Source organism: Phacochoerus africanus, chromosome 8 (genome assembly GCF_016906955.1).
Source record: "Phacochoerus africanus isolate WHEZ1 chromosome 8, ROS_Pafr_v1, whole genome shotgun sequence".
Classification (NCBI taxonomy): domain Eukaryota; kingdom Metazoa; phylum Chordata; class Mammalia; order Artiodactyla; family Suidae; genus Phacochoerus; species Phacochoerus africanus.
The window spans coordinates 51,506,120-51,527,129 of NC_062551.1; the positions used below are offsets into that span (position 1 = coordinate 51,506,120).

At 58.9% G+C, this 21,010-nt stretch overlaps 1 protein-coding gene across 1 annotated transcript in view; it reads left to right on the forward strand.

The window, feature by feature from the left end:
• PPP1R37 (protein phosphatase 1 regulatory subunit 37) overlaps nt 1-21,010 on the forward strand; it is a 41,263-nt gene that overhangs the window by 1,154 nt on the left and 19,099 nt on the right. The window lies entirely within an intron of this gene.

The following is a 21,010-nucleotide window of genomic DNA, read 5'->3' on the forward strand; positions in this document are numbered from 1 at the left end:
GTCAGTCATTCAGGAACTGAGGAACTTTGGAGCCTGGCTTTAGAAGGATCTTTTTTTTTTTTTTTCTTTCCTTTTTTTTCTTCCCCCTTGAGAAAGAGTTGGGGAATGGGAGGTGCCGGTCAGTAGAAGGTGAGAGGGTTGAAGAAGTTTGGTGGTTTGAGATGTTGGGAGAGAGCAAGTGCCTGGGTTATAAGCTCTCTGGGGAAGGTCAACTCAGTGTTGGGACTGAAAGGACAGTTGGAGGGGTGTGTTTTATCCTTTGGGCTGGGAAGGTGGACAGTCGCTCCAGAGATGACTGGCAGTATCGAGTCCTGGAGAGGTGTGTCCGCCTTCTGGGATGGAGCCCACCAAGAAAGGGATCGGCCTGGCTGTGTGACTCTCCACAAGTCAGTCTGTTGGCCGTGGGGAGAGAGGAGGAACCGTTGCTAGTCTGTGGGCAGTGGAGGAATTGGTGGCTTTGATGCGAGAGTGGGAAATGTGGTAACTGGAAGCTGAACACACGCGGAGCCTCCATAAATGGCATCTTGGCCAGTTGTCAAAGAGGCGGAGGGCGATTTCAAGTTCTTGGCTTTGGGAGCCAGCCAAGCCCCTGTGCTCTCGCCCCGGGGATAGGTGGGATCGGGGGAGGGCTTGGAGGAGTGGGTCTGAAGGGGTATAGGTGGTCACTTTGGGGTTGGAGGGCTTGGAGAAGTGGGTCTGAAGAAGGGAAGAGTCGGAGTCGGCCCTGGTGGTAGCGTAGTATCCAGTCCAGGGAGTTCAGAGCCGGAGAGGCAGAGCAGGGCTCTGCTTCGAATCCTGACTCCCGTTTACCCACTGCCTGACCTCAGACGGGTTATCTAACTCCTCGGAGCCCCAGTTTTCCCAAGTGTCGGTGGGAATACCCACGCCACGGGGCTTCAGCGAGGACTTCGTAAGATGGCGAGTGAAAACTGGCCTGGTCGAGTCTTCCTAAGGTTGCAGGGGGGCCGATGTTAGGTGATACTGGTCGTTTGAGGGGCCAGTCCAGGAGAGCGGGGCCTGGATGCTTCTGCTTCACGGGCTTCCAGGAGAGGGGCAGACCTGCTGGTCCGTTTGTGGGCTTGGGGCCAGGGGAAGGGACGGTGTTCCGTCTGCGGGCTGGAGCGTTGTGGGGGGTGCAGCTGGAGAGTCTGGCTGGCAGTGGGCCGAGTTCCTGGTCTGCAGGTCCCCAGAAGAGGAACAGCTGTGTGTTACCAGCTGCCGGGCTTTTGGAAAGCCATTCTCCCCTCTGGGCCTCCAGTTTCTTCCTGTGCAAGCAGAGGTGCTACTGTCTACTGCGGGGGAGTCGTGAGGATTGAGTCAGGTCGTTGTTGTAAGCGCCTGCCACATGAACAGCAGTGGCTGTTGTCCGGGCGGATTCAGTGGGTTTTGGTTTGTTTTCGAGCCTCACGGGCAGTCTGGGAGACGCAGTGAGGGAGTTCCAGAGGAGGAAGAATGTCCAGGAGGAGGGTCAGGTGGAGTCTGGCTGGGATGGGTTGGGAGGCCGGTTGCTGACTAGTCTGCCCGGGGTAAGGGCGCGGTGGTGCTAGCTTGCAGGCTAAGGGGTCTGTCATTCCCTGTAGTTTCATGGGGGCCAGGGGGGCGGCAAGGAGTGGTCTGCACCCACAGTCTGGAGGCGTCAGTGGGTCTGACTGGGGCCATGGTGGCCTGGAGAAACGGACCAGCTTAGGGACTGGGAGGGCTAGTCTGTCTGGGTGGGCCAGAGGGGTTGAGGACTTGGCCTGCCAGTGGAGAAGGTGGGTGATCTTGGGCCCCAGGCAGGGGAGAGATCACGGGTGAAGTTGGTGAGTCTGGACGATGGGATTTGCAGGATGGGGAATTGGAGGGCCCAGCAGGGCTGAGCAGCAGGTGGCTAGCCTCTGTGCCTGGGGAGGACAGTGGAGTGGTTGGCTGGCCAGCGACTGGCAGGGGGGCGGTGGCGTGGAGGCTTGCCAGGCTGCAGAAAGTTGGGCCAAGGTGCTGCCTAGTTGAGAGGTCAAAGGGTCTTGGCTGGGGGCTTCAGGAAGGACCCGGCCAGTCTGGGGGCCGGGGGGTGGGGGTGGGGGGCAGGAGATTTGCTGGAGTTGGTCTGTAAGCCGTGAGAAAGCTCAGGGCATGTTATCTGAGCTGTGGCTCTAGTGGGAAGAGTGATGAAGGAGTCATTCTGGGGCCGCAGTGGTGACTTGACCCCAAGGCCAAGGGTGAAGGAGGAGTTGGTGGGCCTGAATTGGAGGAGAGGTCATTCAGAAGCTGGTTTCCGTCACAAAGAGAGAGAAGCAGCCTGGGCTGGGAGCAGGTGGCCGCTAAAGGAATCAGGGCCCCGGCACAGGGTGCCTATTTGGCAGAGCCTTAGCCTGGGAGGAGAGCTGGTCCAGTACCTGCTGGAGCCTCTGGCTGGGGCGGAAGAGGGCTGGGACTGGGACTTAGTGTGGTGGTCCCACTGTGTGGGAGCCTCTGGGGGTGTCTGCCTGAGCCTCATCTGGCTCTCAGAGGTCCCATCCTGGGGAACTCCTGGAGGTGAGATGTCTGAAGGCGGGAGGGTCTCAGGTCCTACAGAGGCTCCTCCCACCCCAGCGCTTGGAAGGGCCTTCCCGGGCTCCCATCACATGTGGTGTCCCTGCCCGCCCCAGTGCTGGGGGCCTGGTTATTTTCCTCATGGCACTAACGGCCATCTGCTGCCACCATCCATGTTTGTTCTGTGTTGGTGGGCTCCCTCCCCCCTGGAATGGAGGAGTAGACACCGTCCGTCCTTCTTTCCACTCGGTCCCTTGGAAGGCAGACAGCGGTGGTGGTTGAATGAGCGTCAGGGCCATGTGCGCAGCCATTCTGGAAGGGGTGAGGCCAGGCCGTACCTGGGAGCCATCTAGCCCGGGTGCGCTGGGGCAGCCTGCTAGCAGTGTACTGTGGCTCCGGCAGGGCCTTTTATTCTTGCTGAGCTTGTTTGTTCTCTCATCTGTGAAATTGTGATCCCTGCCCTGCTGACCCCCCAGGATATCCGAGTGCATGGGCTGGACCTGGTGGGGCAGGGTCTCTGTGGCCAGCTGCTTGCGAGTAGAAGGGAAGTGAAGCTGGGAGGAGGCTGCCTCCGTCCTGCCAGGCTGGGCATGTGTGCGCTCCTTCTCCCCATGGGGGGTGGGAATGGGCACCAGTGGAGGAGGGGCTAGCCAGATCCCCCCCATCCTGTGGTGGCGGGCCCTGTGGTTCCAGCTCCTCTGAGGTCCAAGGCCAGTCTTGTACCAGCAGCTCTTCAGACCAAACTGTAAGAACGACCAGAGGCTCGGTGTCTTCCCACCTGAATGCCTTGTGCGGAGGAGACACGGGGTTTGCAAGGCAGGCATCGGGGAGCATGTGACAGTGGCCACAGTCTGGGAGGCTCTCTCCCCCTCCCTCCAGTCCCGCCAGTGACTCATTCCCCACTCCCTGACCTCCTCCAGCCTGTGGAGTCTGTCCTGGAGGGGGGAGAGGGAGTTTTGCCCACCAGGAAATTCCTTATGGGACGTGGAGGTGCCTGCAGGGTGCAGGGGCCCAAACAAGCCCTCTTCTGGCCTCCTGAGTGGGGCAGGCGGGAGGGGGCAATGGGACAGTGGCCGTGGTGTTGTTCTTAAACGGGGATCAAAGAGGAAGGAAGTGCCTTATTGTTTGTTCCCATTGAAACCCGTGCTGCACATTTAGCCCTTGAAACTGGTCTGACAGGTGGAAAGGTACCTATCAGCGTTGGAGAGAGGCTCTCTTCCAAGTTAAGGCCGGAGTGGTGGTCTTGCTGGGGAGTAGGGAATGGGGTGTGGGGGCAGCTTTGATGCTCTTGCCCAGATTTCCCTCCAGGGCCCAAGCTCACCTCTGATGGCCAGTGTTGGCACGTAGATGCTGCCATGTGACTTTGGGCAATTTGCCATGTGACTTTGGGCAATTGTTCTCTCTGTCCGTGATTTTTCTGTCTATAAAATACAGCTGACAGTAGTCCCTCTTCGTAGGGTGATGGTGAGGACTCAGTTAGGTAACAGCGTCCACAGTGAGGCTCGGTGGGTGTCTCCCTTGTTATTCCTGGCGTCGCCAGCCTTCCGCCCCCACCCACAGCCCCAGCCCTTAGCGCCATTGCTGTCGCTATTGTGCATTTGCACTCATCTCTCCAGCGCTTCCCTCGTTGGAACCCCGCCTGCCGTCTGTCCCTCAGAGGCATCCTCGACATCCCTGACTAGGCAGGGGAAGGACCTCAGGCTCCAGGCCTAGTCCTGTCTGTTCCAAGCTGGCTAACTCTGGGCAGGTTGCCCCACCTCTTGGAACTGAAACTTAATCAGCATGTCTTGGCCCCTCAACCTGAGAGGCAGCAAGGTACCAAGAGTCTAGACCCAGACACCGGCTGTGACTGTGGACAAGTTACGGCTCCTCCCTGAGCCTTGGTCCCCTCCGTAGGATGGGCCCCAGCCCTCTGCCTGTCGGGACAGGGCTGCGCGGACGGGACTGCGATGGGAGCGCCTGCGCACTCAGGCTCAGGCGGGCTGCCCTCATTCTTTCCACCTGCAGCTCTTTGTGTTCGCATCGTATTTCCCTCTTCAAGGGCGAGGACTGCGAGTCCCCTCTGTGACCTCAGTCTGGCACCCGGGAGGCCTCAGGCACTGGACTGACGAGTGCCAGGGAGGGCGGTTTTCCCTCAGATTGCACACGCCGGTGGCACTTGGGAGAAAGCAGCTTGGAGTCTCGTCTGTCTGTGCTGGGCCAGGGGCGTGCACAGCAGGCCCTCAGTGCACAGTCACTGAGGGGTCGTGGGAAGTGTGTGTGTGTGTTTCTGAGTGCCAGGCGTCGCCACTCTTCTGTCCATCAGAGGCATTTGGTCCCAAAAGTATGCAGAATTGTGAAGCCAGGCGTCCCGGGCTGGATTGGCTGTGGCTGAGGCAGCTTCTGGGAATGGAGGCCAGGAATCTATGTTTCTAGAAAGCTCCCCAGGCAGCCAGGTTTGTCTGTTCTTTTGCTCAGGGCTCCTGAGTCAGCTCGGCCACTCGGCGCTCCATCCCAAGAGTGCCTTCCAGACCTCAGTGCAGGGGTGCCTGGGGTTGGCCTTGGAGGCTTGTTTCTAGAGCAGATTGGAGCGTCTGGCTTGCACAGGTGCAGGGGTTGGACGCGGGCAGTAGCCCGCTGTGGCAGAGAACAGAGGGGCCCGGGCCCAAGCCCTGCTCTCTGGCTGAGCCCACGCGTCGCCACTCGCTGCCCTCCTCGTGCGGCCTCCAGGCCAGCAGCATCACCGCAGGTGCTCTCCTCTGCAGCCTGCAGATGCGGAAGCGGAAGCACCGAGAGGGGGCACACAGCCAGGAATGTGGAGCTGGGATTCGAGCCCACGCAGCCAGCCTGGGCCGCACTCTTAGCCCCCGGGTATGGCCTGCGAGAGTTGCGGTGGGCTGTGCCTCCAGCTCTGCGGCCTGTAGCGTTTCTTCTCCTCGGCGCAGAGCCCTTTGCCCTTTGGAGAAGGTGGCTGGCGCTTCCAGCCCTGCAGGGTGGTGGCGGGGACGGGAGACAGCCGGCCTGAGGGGCCCAGCCGGCCAGCACTCAGAGGGGCTCGCGGTGGTTCTTGGACAGCTTCCGGAGCCCGGGGAGCCTGTCGCTCCTCTGTCCTCAGCGTCGGGTCCTTGCTTGGACTCCCGGCCCGAGGTCTTCCTGTGCCGCACAGTGTCGTAGGTGGCAGGTCCTCAGTGCCTCCAGCTGACCCGGTGACCCCCGTTCACATGGTGAGTGCAACGTTAGGGCCCAGGAGGCCCTTGTCGAGCGAGGGGGACACCCAGCAAGCAGGGTGCCCAGGCCTCTGGGGAGGAAGAGTGCTCAGGCTGGCAGGCAGGGCAAAGGTGGCTTCTTGGAGGAAGGGCTGTCCAAGGCCTGAAGAAATCCTCCGTGTGCAGAGCCGTTGGAGGCACAGGCAGAGGGCGTGAGTCAGGTGCATCCCAGGCACAGGAGAAAGCTAGTCTTACTGGAGTCCCGAGGCGGAGGCAGGGCGCTCAGAGGCAAGCCTGGAGGAGGCAGGGAGGGAGCACCCAGGTGGGGCCTGGAGGCGTGTTAGCCTGAGGGTGGCAGGGAGCCCGCAGAAGGTTTTTACAGAAACTTCTGGGAATGTGGCATTAGGAAGGCGAGCGGTTGGGGGACCAGGGGGGTGGCCACGGGTCAGGAGCCTGTAGGCTCGCCTTTGTGTGGCCCTGCAGTAGCTAGTAGCTGACATTTGACTTCTTGATTTATGCATCAGATTTTTTTTTTTTTTAGGGGCATATGGAGGTTTCCAGGCTAGGGGGCAAATCAGAGCTGTAGCCACCAGCCTACCCAATAGCCACAGCAACGCGGGATCCGAGCCGCGTCTGTGACCTACACCACAGCTCACGGCAACGCTGGATCCTTAATCCACTGAGCAAGGCCAGGGATCTAACCTGCATCCTCATGGATACTAGTCAGATTGGTTTCCTTGGAGCCACAACGGGAACTCCTATGGATCAGAATTATCTGAACCTCCCTTCCCCAAGGAGGTTTTGCCATTGAGGTGTTCTCTGTAACACTTCCAAGGTGACAGTTCCCTCCATCTGTTCTCTCCTTGGGTCTCAGCCTCTGTCTCCCCACCCCTGTTAGTTCATCCTGCCCTCAGGTGGGGGGTGGGCGGCATGAGGGCTGTGCAGTTGGGTGTGACCTCAGCAACTAGCTTCGCCTGTGAAGTCTCCTTAGCTCGCACACTTCCCAGGTCCAGACACTTTAAAAACTGACCCAGGCCCTGCTGGGGTCTTACCTAATGTAGGTATCCTGTCACCCTTCAGGGAAAGAGCCAGGACTTCTGAATTCCAGAACACGTCTGGCCCTGAGGAAGGGCTCATTCGGGTTGGATGCCGTTGTGTCCCTCCCGAGCCTGCCTGGCTCCCTGCTCTCTGGGAGCAAGCCTGCGTCCCAGGGCTGGGAGGGATGAGCACGCTGCCCAGGGTGGATTCAGCTCTGTGGACGTGGGCACATCTTGGAACCTCCCCGTGTCACAGTTTGCTTGTTTGTGAAGCCATTTTGGCAGATGGGGAGTCTCCTTCAAAGGTTTCTGACTCCGGGAGGAGCCAGGCCCAGGGCTTTGCCAGCAGGAGTGCACTCCTGCTCGGGCCGGTCTGGTGAGAGTGCCCTGGTTCTGGACGTCATTGCTTCCGGGGAGCCACCATCACTGCCCATCCTGGCCCCGATGCTGCTCGGGTTAAGGCAGCTCGCTTTGGGGGGGCCTTCTGGGCTAGAACTGCGACCAGAGGCTGGGGTCTGGTGTTGCGTTCGCTGGGAGACGTGGAGGGGCCCCCTTCCAGGAGGGGGCTCTGCTGCTGACGCCCACGGGAGTGCCCAACGCCCATCATGCTTTGCTTGTGTTCCCCCCCCGCCCCCCTGCCTGTTCCCCAGGCACTTCCACGAAGGCCCGTCTTGGTTTGGCTTCCCTCTGTGTCCCCAGAACTTTCCACAGTGCCTGGCACCCCGCAGGCCCCCACCTTGGTGGTGGATGAGGTACACAGTAGGCGCTCTGTAGTCCTTCTCCCCCCTGCCTTGCTCTGCAGCTGCTGTGGAGCCGTAGCCTCCGGGTGGGGGAGGTGGGTGGGACGTGTCTGCTGACAGCCCTTCGGCTCATGTGACTTGCCTGACGCCCTCTCGCTCTCCAGCAGGAGCCCCGCGTCTGATGCTCTGGAGGCCTTGCGGGAGCCCAGCTGGGATGTCCTCCGCAGTGGGGTGGGCGGGCCCTTCTTGGTACCCGCGGGGGTCAGACTCATGTGCCGCCTTCACACCCACCCCTCCGTGTGGGCCAGTCTTAGTCTCCGGCTGTCGGCAGGGCCCTGGGAAAGCCGCTGGCTTCTGTGCAGCCCTCCCCTTTCTGCAAAGCACCGCACCTTCACAGCCGAACTCTCTGGGTTTCTCAGAGCAGCAGGGCTGGTGGGAGGGAGGAAGAGCGGGGCTGCCAGAAGATGAAGGCAAATGCCTGGAAAGTGACCCTGCTGAGGGTCGTGCTTCGGGATGGCGGCGGCGGTGATCTAAGCTCTTCATGCATATATACCCAGTCCTCGCAGCAGCTGGAAGGGGAAGGCTGAGGCTCACGGGTGCCTGGGCCGCACAGGTAGTGAGGGGAAGAGCCCTGCTCAGACCTGAAGGAAGGATGCTCATCCTCTACTCTGTCCCCGGGAGCCTCCCAGGGCTGCTTCCTCACCACGGGATAAAGGCCACGGCTCAGCCTGGTGGGAGCCCTTCCCAAGCAGGTGTCTGTCCCCCCTGTCTGGACCCACAGACTCCTTCTGCTCAGCGTTTCCCGACCAGCTCCTGCTCACCCTTCCCGCACTGGCGCACAAGTTGTCCCCCATAGGATGCTGCTGTGCTCTCCCGGGTTCCCATGACACCCCTCTCACTATTGTTATTTGTTTGGGTCCATCTCCTCACACTGGGCCCAGAAGTGCCATGAGGGACTGCGTCTTGTCTGTCTGGCTCCTAGAGGAGGCAAACCACTGAACACACCCAGGCACCACGGGGACTCCGAGTGAAGTGGGTCTGCTAACGAGTGCCCCGGGCCAGGCACCTCGGGGCACTGAGAGAGCAGGGGCCAAGGAAATGTTCATTGGGTCATCTGTTCATGCTTCGCCTCCCTCCCTCGCCTGTGCTTCACTCTGCCGTGTGCCAAGTGGAGGAGTCCTGAGTGCTCTCTCGTGCCCCCGCTCCATTCCCGAAAAAGCAGACCTTGTTACTTCCTGGCAGCTTCAGATCACGCTTATGGTCCACTTCCCCCACCGCCTTCCAGACCCAATCCTGATCCCCAAAACAGCCTGGAAGGCCTGGCCCCTGCCGCCCTCGCTGACCACACCAGGCTCTCCTTCCCCTGGGCCGTCTTTGGTCCAAGAGCGATGGCTTCTTTTCAGTTCCCACGTGCGAGGTGCTCCCCACATCCTGTCCTGAAATGCCTGCCTTGCTCTCACAGCTCTGGCTTGTTTTGTGGGTATCCACAAACCCCTCTTTCCTGGCCCTCTAAATCCTGTACCCCCACCCCCCTCATGAGGTGGTCAGTGATCTGTTTATCTGCAGGCCTGCAAGTATCCTCTCTTGCCCCCCTTGACTGTGAGCATCATGAGGGCAGAGGTGAGTTTGGCTTGGTGCCCTTGTGCCCCCTGGTACCCACAGCATGTGGTGCTGAGCCCGGCTCGAGCAGGCGCTCATGTGGTAGGTGGAGGAGGAAGCCAGGTGTGATGCTAGACCTCAGATACTAGGCAGGCCCTGCCCTCATGCTGCCTGGATCCAGAAAAGGAAGTGTGAAGAGGGGAGGAGGGCACCAAGTCCACTTCTGGTGTCCCCCAGCCAGACCTGGCAGACCCCTGAGCTGGGCAGCCCGGTGGCGTGCGGGGGATGCAGGTCTGGGATGCACACTCATCTTTGCTGCTGTCTTGCTGTGGGTTGGAGGCCAAGGCACTGCCCTTTCTGTGCAGCGAGGTGGTGTCCAAGGTCTTTTCCCGCTGTGCGTGTTTCCCTGTCTCTGTCCATAGGTCACCGTCACCCATTTAGGGCACTGAGTGAGTCCCGAACCTCCTCATATTGGGGGGGGGGGGTGCACCAAGAGAGCCCAGGTTTCTGTAACGAGTCCACCTCTGTGGCAGGCAAGCTGATTCCCTGCCCCACCAGCAAGGGGTGTCGCAGGTGGAGGGGGAGGAGGACGCCAGTGGTGTCCACCCAGCTCAGGCCTCCGTTCCGCTCCTTCTCCTCCCTCTCCCCGTGCTCTGTAATCCCCTTCTTTCCTGAGCTTAGGATCCTTGCTTCCTGACCCAGCTCTCCCTCCTCTGATGACAGTGCCCAGAAAGTGCCGCCTGCCTCTGGGCCGGGGAGGAGGGTGGTGATGTTCTTTCTGCTGGGCTGGGCTCAGCCCTCCAGATCCACAGCGCCGAGGTCCCGCTGCCCTCTCCCTGTCTCCCCACTGGACTGTGAGCCCCAGGAGGGCCGGGCTGGGTTGGCCTGTCTGTCCCACTTGTCCCTTCCGCTGCTCTAGGCACAGCGTGGTGCTTAGTGAGTGCTGTTCCATTAGGATGGAATTGAGGGGTGGGTACAGGCAGAGCCCAGAGACGGAGCCCTGATTAGAGCCCCCACGTCTGACCTTGTCTGGTCCTAGGGGCAGACATCCTAGGCTGGTGGGCTTGGTGGGTAGAGGCAGGCCTTGGGAGGCAGGGCCATCTGATACCCTGTGCCGCCACCAGCCTTTGGGTCCAAATACCTGTGCTCGCTGCCCACCCAGCCCTGAGAATCTGGGGCGAGCACTGGCCTCTTCCCACTTTGCAGCGTCCATATTATGAGGGGTGGAGGGATAACCTCCTTGTTTTATTTATTTATTTATATTTTTTACTTTTTTTTTTTTTGTCCTTTTAGGGCCACACCTGCGGCATACGGAGGTTCCCAGGCTAGGGGCCTAATCGGAGCTGTAGCTGCCGGCCCACGCTACAGCCACAGCAACGCCAGATCTGAGCCGCGTCTGCGACCTACACCACAGCTCACGGCAACGCCAGATCCTTAACCCACTGAGCAAGGCCAGGGATCGGACCCGCAACCTCATGGTTCCTAGTCGGATTCATTTCTGCTGCGCCACGACGGGAACTCTAACCTCCTTGTTTTATAAGCGAGGCAGCGGGGAGGAGAAGACGGCCTGGCCCTCGGGACAGCTCCTGCCGCTCTCCTCAGCCACCTCTGTAGCTTTGGGGGGCAGAGTGGCACGTCCTAGGGGAAGGCAGGGGAGGAGACCTGCATGGTTGTGCATCTGGGTTCCCCTCCCCGCCTTGCTGTGTGAAGGTGGTGTTTTCTTTCTTGGCCACGCCCGAGGCATATGGAGGTTCCCAGGCCAGGGATCGAATCTGAGCTGTAGCATGCTGGACCCTTAACCTGCCGTGCCATGGCGGGAACTCCACGTGTGTTGTTTTTTATAGAAGGGCTTTGGGCCCTGTGGTAATGGAGGTTCCCTCTCGAGCCCACCGTGAAGCTCGTGCTGTGTGAGGCTCAGCCCACCCCCGCCCCACCCGAGGGAGCTGGTGAGGGAGCAGGGGAAGAGCGCGTGCTGTCACCCCAGAAGCTCATGATGGCTGTGACTAGGGGAGGATCCCTGCTTTGGTTCTTTTCTAACTTAAAAGTGGGGTGCGTTCACTGGTTTTGGTTTTGGTTTTTGTTTTTTTTAAAGAGTTGGGAAGTCTGAAGAAGAAAATGAAAATTGCTTCTTCATCTCACCATCTGGAATTTTTTAAAAAAGCTCTTTTGGAATGTGATTCATGTACATTTTGCTCGTGTAAAGTGTAAATTCCGTTTTTCACAGACCTGTAGCTCTGCTGTCACAGTCGGGTTTGGAACCGTTTCATTAGCCCCCTAGAAGCCCGGGAGCCCTCCCCCCGGCCTGCAGGCCTCCGCTCATCTGCTTCTGGACTTTTCCTGTAAATGGAATCGTGCCACATGTGGCCTTTCGTGTCTTTCCCTGAGCTTCGTGTTTACAGGGCTCACCCACACTGTGCCCGTGTCTGCACTTCATTCCTTTTTATGGCTGAATAATGTTCCATCACGTGGAGACGCCTCGTGTCCTCTCTCCATCCGTGGAGGTGTGTGCGGGGTGTTTCCACGGTCTGGCCGGTTTGCCTCAGGCGGCCGTGGTTAGTCACGTTCGGGTTCTGTGTGGACGTAGCTTTCGTTTTTCTAGGCGTGAAATCGCTCTGTCGTGTGAGGACTTCAGCCATTTGAGCAACTGCCAGACTGTCTTCCCAAGTGATGGGCCCCCTTAGCACTCCCTGCACCAGACAAGGGTTCTGGCCCCTCTGAGCTGCTTCCTGGTTACTGTCCTTTTGACTCTGGCCACCGAGGGTATGAAGTGGCATCTCGTGGGGTCTTTGATCTGCATTTCCCTGACGCTGATGAGCGCCTTTTCACGTGCTTCTCGGGCATCTGTGTATCTTCTTTGGAGAAATGTCTCTTCAGATCCTTTGCCCATTTTAAAACTGGATGGTTCGTCTCTTGTCGAGCTGTAAGAGATCTATATATATTCTAGAGGCGAGGCTTCTCAGAAACGACACGCACCACCTCAGATGTCGTCAGCGTGAAATGCCAGAGCACTTCCTGCCCATCTCTTTCCTATGGCTGGATGTGCTGCCACAGATCCATCAAAATGAAACGAGGTGGTGGCGTTCCCGTCCTGGTGCAGTGGCAACGAATCTGACCAGGATTCACGAGGATGCAGATTCCATCCCTGGCCTCGCTCAGTGGGTGAAAGAGCCGGCGTTGCCATGAGCTGTGATATAGGTCACAGATGCGGCTTGGATCTGGCGTTGCTGTGACTGGTGTAGGCTGGCAGCTGTGGCTCTGATTTGACCCCTAGCCTGGGAACCTCCATATGCCGCAGGTGCAGCCCTAAAAAGCAAAATAAATAAATAAATAAATAAAACTAGGTGAATCCTGTGTATACAGTGGAATGTCCTGTATTTTCACATCATTTTTTTGTTTTCTACAAAGTCTGATTAAAATCCACTGTCAGGGTGTTGTGATCTGTTCCAGCTGTTTCCACGTTGCTGAGCATCTAGGTCCTTTCCAGTCTTGAGTTGCAGGAATAACGCAGTGATGTTCATCTTGGCCCAAAATCTTTCTGCTCATCATGGGTAGCTTTCCCAGAAGAAATTCTTAGAAGGTAGCTCTACAGGGTCAGAGGGTAGGAACCTTTGAAGTTTCATACACTGTCTGTGCCCACATAGGACTGGAAGCCTGGAGGGACAGGACTTGGTTGTATCTCTTGATTTTTTTTTTTTTTTCTTTTTCTGAATGAATGAATGAATGAGTAGTACTTGCATTCGGGTGTCTTGGTGCCAAGATGGTGTCGTGTTTTACTGAGCATTCCTTAATTAGTAGTTAACCTGTTTATCGTTAACTACATTGCATACTTCCCAGAGTTGCTTCTTCATGTGCTGTGCCCGTATTTGATTGGCGATGTCTTGTAGGCCTGCTGTCTCTGTTTAAGATATTGACTCTCTGGAATTTCATTGTGCAGATATATTTTTCCCCATTTATCATTTGCCTTGCTGCAAAGGTGGAGGCAGCCGAGCCTCCTTTCCTCCTTACGAGTCAATCCCCGCTTTACTCTTCAGTGGCTCTCGGTAGCAGGGCGCCCTTCCTGGCCTGAGCAGTGTGGGGTAGAGGGCACTGACAGGCAGGTCCGAGAGTGCAGAGGAGGGGTATCAGCCCGGGCCCTGGGCAGTGCAGTGCGGGCGAGGGCCTGCTCATGACGGCCAGACCCAGGCCAAGGGACAGCAGGTTCCAGAGAGGTTCCCTGTACACACAACCGCAGCTGCTGTTTGCTGTGCACCAGGCCGAGCAACCTGCCGAAGCCAGTGGGTCCCCTCATTTTGGCTTGGTGCCGTCAGTCCCTTGTTGAGGTCACGTTCCTTTGTGGAAGGTGGCAGAAGCCAGGGCACCCCGGTCTCTGGACACATCCAGTCTGCCACAGCCGCAAAGGCTCAGCCCCAGACCCCAGTTCCTCCAGCATCCACGTGCCCGGCCCCTGCGCTGGCTCTTCGCTCTGCCTGGGAGCCGTTCCCCAGCTTCTCTGTGGTTACGTTGGTCTGCTCGTGTCCGCTTACTGCCTCGTGCCGACCTGCTCCAGTGTGCGTGACCTGGGAAGGCAAGTTCAAGTGTCGCATTCACTGCTGCAGTCCCGGCGTCTAGAACAGTGTCTGGCACGAAACAGGCACTTGAAAAATACTTGAAGGAATGAATGAATTTCTGGCTCTTAACTCAATTTTAGGCCTAAATGTTCCTCTAACAGGTCTTTCTCAGTCACTTCCCCCATCACCTCTGTTTTCCTATAAGAGTGTTTTCTTTCTTCTAATTTGTCGTTTTTATTTGTGTGATTCTTTGCCTTCCTAGCAATTGCTCCCCAAGAGCTGGGATCCACCAGATCTGTTTTGTTCTCTGTTGTCTCCCAGCCCAGGTTGCTGGTTAAAGAAGGAGCGAATAGGTCCTTTAGTTCCCGAGCAGACCTCACGAGGGTGAGTGGTGTTCCTCACCTTCCATAGCCGAGCAAAGTCAGGTCGGGCAGGGAGACGTTCCGGGCATCCCGTGTCCATCCCTGGAGCCTCGGCTGGGCCAGTCAACAGCTCACAGTTATTTGATTTTAAAATTCCAAACTAAAACTCCCCAGTGCCTCTGAGTCCAGCTGGCCATCTGGTGCCCCTGACCGGAAGCCGGAGGCGGGCAGCCTGAAATAGCCCGCCTGGTTCTGACGGAGCTGGTTGTCCCCCGATGAGCACCAGCTTTCTCAGAGGCCCCCTTCCCCGAGCTTGGCCTGTCGCCCACCTAGGACTTTGATGGGCAGCAGTGATGGGAAGCAGGGAGCCGCTGAGTGACTTGCAGACCTTTTCCAAGCACCTCGGTGCCCCCAGCCCTGTGCTGAGTCCCTTCCCCATTTGCCTCACTTGATTCTGACAGTGACCTTCAGTTCCCCGGGGGCACCGGCAGCTCTCTCTCCTCGGAGCCTCTGCACACACTGTTCCTTCTGCTGCAACACTCTTCTCTCTCCCTCTGCTTTTAAAATGATGGTCATTCCGTTCTTTTCTTGGCATGTGAACTATGTATGTGACACACACGGACGTCAGAGTGTCATGTAATGGAGACCCGTGAGCCGGCCTCCCAGGCTTGGGGTGCACTTTGCCATTAACCCGCCTCTGGCCGGGCGGGTGGGGAGCGCGGAGCCCTGTGGCCGCATCTCTGCACGTTGTGATGGTCATGCCTTTTTTTTTTTTAAGTCTTATCGTCTGTGTGTGCTGAAGAGTATGCTGTTTGGTTTTGCTTGGTTTTGAGGGTTATAAAAACGGCATCATGTCGTGAGTGGGCTCCTGGGCTTGCCTTCCTCTCACATTCAGTTTCCCAGTTTCATCCGTGCAGACAGTTGAGAGCCTTCCATTGCGTGACTGTGCTTTAGACGGTCTGTTGCGCTGTTGCTGGACGTTTGGGCTGTTTCTGGCTTGCGGTATCATCAACTGGGGCAGCTGTGAACATCCGTGTGTACGTCACCCGGGGCGCAAGCAAGAACTTCTCCCGAGGACAGACCGAGGAGTGGCGTTGCCGGGTGCCATTGCTAGGGCTGGGGATGGTCACACCGTGATGCCCAACCCCCTTGACTGGCTTTTCCCTGTTACCTGTCTGAGTCCTACTCGTTCTCCCCCTTTCTCTCTTCCCCCTTTTCTTTCCTTCAACAGATACCCATGGAGCACTTGCCCTGTGCCGGGGCAGTTATGTGCCAGGGTGCGATGGTGAAAGAGACTCACAGTCCCTGGGCTTGTGTGACCAGTGTTGTTAGGCAGCCCCTCCTCCAGGAAGTCCTCCCTGACCCCCAGACCAGGTTAGGTGCTCTCCTGCCCACTTGGGGTCATCACTGTCTGGGGACCGGGCTGTCTCCCCCACTGGACTGGGAACAGGGCCACGCTCTTTTGGATGCCAGGTCCTCAGCATTGCCTGCACGCGGTGGGGCTCAGAACAGGTGTTCAGGAGTTCCCGTCGTGGCGCAGTGGTTAACAAATCCGACTAGGAACCATGAGGTTGCGGGTTCGGTCCCTGCCCTTGCTCAGTGGGTTAACGATCCGGCGTTGCCGTGAGCTGTGGTGTAGGTTGCAGACGCGGCTCGGATCGCGCGTTGCTGTGGCTCTGGCTACAGTTCCGATTAGACCCCTAGCCTGGGAATCTCCATGTGCCGCAGGAGCGGCCCAAAGAAATAGCAAAAAGACAAAAAAAAAAAAAAAAGAACGGGTGTTCAGTGAAGGATCTATTGAGTTACTGCTGAGACTCTCACTCTTGAGGCAGGTGGGATCAAGAGGGAGAAGTGGGGTCCAGCATCCAATGCTGGCGGGCCTTAGACTCGGGCCCCAGGCCCATCTGGCCCATCACTCAGTACCTCCGCACCTGGCTGAGCATTCAAGAAGCCTGACCTCAGGGAGTTCCCACTGTGGGGCAGTGGGTTAAAGATCCGGTGTTGCTGCACTTGTAGCTTGGATTTGATTCCTGGCCTGAGAACTTCCATATGCCATGGGTGTGGCCAAAAAAAAAAAAGAAAAGAAGAAGCCTGGACCCATGCTTGGCTCTGTAGCAGAAGGAGGGGACATGGCCTCTGCCCTTGGCGGCTGAGAGAGGAGCTGCGGCAGGCAGGGCCAGGCATCCAGGCTTCCCCGAAGAGTGGGGCCACCCAACCCTCTGGGAGCTGGTTGGCGTGGGTGTCCTTTTCAAAAGGGCAGGAGCAAGAGGCCATGTGCACCCTTACAGAAGTGGACAAGGCAAGTGTCATGGGGTCCCAGAGGAGTGGCTGGGCTCACTGTGGATCCATCAGTGACAGTGGCTGGTGTCTGCAGAGTGCCCTCTGTGGACCAGGCACAGTGCTAATGCTCTCCATGAGTCAGCCTGTCTGTCCACACCCTGTCCCACAAGGTGGCTGGAATTGTTGCCCCGTTTCACAGATGAGGGCGGACCGTGAGTTGCAGAGGGTGAGTTGGAGGTGAGCTTGGAAGCCCCACAGGAGCCTGTGCCCTTAGCCCAGCAGCAGCGCTGAGCAGAGAGTTCCCGTCCTGTGCACTTGACTTTTCACAGCCGGCGGGGGGGTTGGGAGCAGTGTCTCCCCTGTGTAGACGGGTGCACCGAGGAACAGTCATGTGGCCCCTGGGCCACATTGGAGTGTCGAGACGGAGTCAGCCCGGCCTGGGCTCCCTTGGAGGCCTCTTTTCTCCTGCTCCTTGGTTGGTGCTCATTTGTCCCTAAGTCTTCACTTCTGTGCCCTCAGGTGCCCAGCCCTGGGTAAATATTTGTTTCCGTGCAAGCAGGAGTGGCGCGACCAGTATTTCCGAGCCAGGTGGCAGGGGACAGGTGGAGGCAGCCGGTTTGGGGGGAGGCGCAGAGGAGCCTCCGGGCGGAGCCGGTCACCTTGTCTGTCCTGTGCTCATCCAGCACCTGCTTTCTCAGGAGCACCAGTGTCAGTGCGACAACTGCTCAACTGCACGCCAGCCTCATGCCAATCACTTTACATGAGTGATCTCAAGGACTGCTTCTAGAAGCCTCTGTGTGTGTGGGGTGGGGGTGGGGGGCTGGGGCTGCTGAGAGAGAGGGAGTGAGGGAGGGGCGCGGGGGGGCCGGGGGAGAAAGAGTCCCATTGGCTCCATTTTCCAGAAGAGGAGACTCGACCATCAATAGGTTAGGGCCTTCTCCCCGACGTGGCGGTTGGGATCTGTTTGTCAGGGCTGGAATCCACTTGGGGCCCTGTGGGGTAAATGAGGGTGTCTGTGGAAAGGGTGCAGGGGCCTCTCTCCATTCCTGGGGGTCCCGAAAGCTGACAGGGACCAGAGCTGGTTCCAGCTCTCTGGGCCGCATGTACTGCCGATTTGTTCTCTTGTCGTCTGGTCACCAGCCTGACAAGCCTGGCCATCTGGTGGTCAGCACAGGCCTGCTTGGCCCAGGTCCCTGACCCGGGAGCCTCTGAAGGCTTAGCAAAGATCCCACATCCTTCCTGTCAGATGGGGCCTCGGAGGGCCGGCCCGCCCTTGTGGGGGTTTGGGGACAGCTCTCAGACAAGGGGGCCTGGGCTCCGAAGATACCCCAAATAGGGGCAGCCGCTGCACACTGACTCCCGAGGCCACGCCCTCAACCCCCAGGCTGCAAGGCTCCCCGTCCAGAAGGTGGATTCACGTCACGAGGCAGAAAGCCACCACTGTCCTCAGAGGTACACGTCTTCTGGGGACGCCCCTTCCAGCTGGGGGCTCCTGGAGGCCGCAGGGGACCTCCCAGCAACGCTCCCCCCTCCCCCGAGAAAGCCTGCAGTCAGAGGGACAGTCTTGGGCGCTTATGTTCGGCGGGTGTCATTGGTCTCCACCCACTGCAGGGTTGGATGTGTTTTCCGGGTGGTTCAGGCTGGTATTGAGCTCTGTGCCCAGACACGGCCAAGGTAAACGCGGCCCCGCCTTGTGGGCTTGCCGTCCAGAGGGGGAGGAGAGAGACCGCCAGCCAGCTGCCGGTCCAGACCCGCAAAGGCTGGGGGAGGATGTGGGCCAGGGCCTGGGGTCAAGAAGGCGGTGGTGAGGCTGGCGGGCCAGGCTGTGGTTTAGGGAAGAACATCAAACACCTCGGCCTGTTCCCCAGGGCAGGCGCCCCCCGAGCCCGATGAGGTGGGCTCCAGAGCCAGGCCGGCCTGCGGCCTGGCTGTGCGTCTTTGGCAAGTTCTCCACTTCCTGAGCCTCACTCCCCGCCTCTGGAAAGGGTCGGGGCGGGGTATCGGCCCCAGACAGTGGCTGTGGACAGAAGGGTGGCGGGTGGTTAAGAGTGGGGACCGTGGAGCCACACTGCTTAGGCCCGCATCCCAGCTCCCCCCTCCCTGGCTCCGTGGTCCTGGCCCTCCGCTTCAGGTCCAGATGGGGAGGAAATCCTACCTCGTTGGGACGTCGAAAGTGGTAATGAAGTAATGATTCTAGCAAAGTGCCGTGTGAGTGTTGGCAGTTGTTGGAGTGATACCTTAGAATTGAAAATTGTCTATCACGCAGCAGGAGCTTGGGTTCTGTGTGCACCCTATGTGGCCGGGGACCCAGGATTAAGGCCTCGACTTCCCCCTTCATCCTAGAGCACCATTGGCTTTATCCAGCACCCGCGGAGTGTGAGGCTCTGCGGTGGGCAGGGTGGGGGATCTGCTGGGCTCCTTCTGCCCCCAGAGCTTGGGAAGCTGTAGGCATCTTCTGACTGCCTCTGTTTCTGTAACAGGATCTTCACTGGGGCCAGGCGGCTTGGAAGGTCAGGACGCATGTGTAAGGGTGAGGCCAGCGGCCCCTGCCATCCACGCCCTTCATGGGAGTAGGCAGGTCCTTCCTCTTCCCCGTCTGGGGCCCAGGGCCCCGGCTAAAGCCCCTGGCTGGTTGTGGAAGCCCAGCCCACTGCCCCCTGCAGCAGGCATCCTGCAGCATGTGGATGTAGGGTTAGGGTTAGGGTTAGGGTTAGAGGCAGCACCAGCCTCCCTCGCAGGGCTCTGAGCCGAAGGAACAGAGGCTGTTCCGTTGACAGAGCACTGACGTCTCTAGACTCAGGGGGCCCTTGGTCTAGGATGGAGCAAGCAAGTTAACAGATACACACTGAGCTGTATCCCTGAGGACTCAGAGGGACTCGGTGGAGAATGATGGGTGTTGGAGGTGTCTGTGGGGTGCTGCTTTTTCGGCGGGGGGGGCACACCCTCGGCATATGGAATTTCCCAGGCTAGGGCTCGAATCGGAGCTGCAGCTGCAGGCCTGTGACTCAGGCACAGCAACTGCCCAGATCCGAACCTTGTCTGTGACCTATACTGCAGCTCATGGCAATGCTGGATCCTTAACTGAGCGAGGCCAGGGATCAAACCCACATCCTCATGGATCCTAGTTGGGTTGGAGGAGCCATGACAGGAACTCCTGGGATGCTGCTTTAGAGAGGAGTCAGAGAAGGCTTCTCAGAGGAGGTGACTTTTGGGCTGAGGCCTGAACAACAGGTTAAGGAGAGCTGGGCGTGGGGGAGCTCTGAGCCCTGGGAATGGCAGTTGCAGACCTGGAGACAGGAACAGACAGGGTCAGGCCGGCGGCCGGGCGGCCGGGAGGGGTGTATGAGCAGAGGAAGGGGCGAGCCCGTTTCAGGGCTGTGTCAGGGGCCTTGTCCTGGGCGAGGAGGCCAGGGCTCAGTCGCAGGGCAGGCCCAGACCGTGGAGAGCAGCGGCAGCAGAGCCTGGCCCGTTCCTCGGCACGGTCACTGTTAGCTCATTATGGCTTGCTTGTCTCTGAGGGGCCGGGACTGCGAAGGTGGTGGCGTTTCCTTCCCCCCCCCCACTGGGTTTCCTGTGTACCGCCCACCCTGGACATGTGGTTCTGAAGGTGTAGACCCAAACTCACCACCTGCAGGTTGCCCTCCTTGGCCCTGGCAGGGACAAAAGGGGCTGCCCAAGCCAAGGCCGGAGCCAGCTTGTAGACCAGACTGGCTGGAGTGAGGGGCAGGGGAGATCCTCCTGAGTGGCGCCTGGTGTTGGTGGACCCTGGGACTGGTTGTGTTTGACGTCACCACTGGTGACATGAACCCAGTGGGACGGGCCCTCTCTGCTTGGGAGGTTAGCATTTCCAGCCTCAGTGTGAGTCCCTCTCAGTTCCCCAAAGGCTGGTGGGGGTGGAGGAAGCCTCAGTGATTCTTCATCAGGAAGAATAGCTCATGACCAGTGTCCCTTCATTTATCCTGAAGAGTCACCAGCAGAGGTTTTTTCAGTATAGGCTGAGCTGCTAGAAATCCCTGCTTGGGCCTCCACCTGCTGGCAAAGGCAGCCCCCTCTGTCTGGGCCGTGGCACTGCCCTCATTCTCTGTCCAGGCCCCCGGCCCCCGGCCTCTGGTCCCTGGAGCAGGCGGTGGTGCCCTGATCTATGCCGGGTCCTGGGGGAGCCCCCGGCCTGACAGGGAGAGGTCCCCAGGGGCAGTGGGCTGGGGAGTCCCAGGCCTTGGATTCTACCTGAGGTGGGCGAGGACATCCAAGGACGCTCCCTCCTGGCAGGTGAGCAGCCGTGGAGCAGCTTTGAAGTCTCAACTAGGAGACCGAGTCAGTGTCACTGTCACAGGGCTCCCTGCGAACTTGGGGACACCCCATCCCCAGGATTGTGCTGGAACTGTCGGCCCCCCTCCTCCTCACTGTGCCCCTTAGATTCCCCTAGACGACCTTCCATCTAGCTGTCCTGTCCCTCACGGTCCAGGGCTGAGGCCTGTGTTTTTGCTGCCTGCTGCCTGCCTGCCTTCAGCCCTTATTCTTATTCGCTGAGCACCTGCTGGGCCAGGCCCTAGGGAGCCATCCAGCGTGGCTGCCACCAAGGCCAGGCCTGGCTTTGTAATTAAGGCTGTTGTGAAAGGCTGGCCTTGGCCTGAGCCAAGGTGCCAGCCCCAGGCGTGAGCCAGATGTCCCTCCCTTCCCAAATACTGCCTCTGGGCCCCACGCAGGCCACCAGCTCTGAGCAGTTGCTTTGCCCTGCTTAGTTTAACT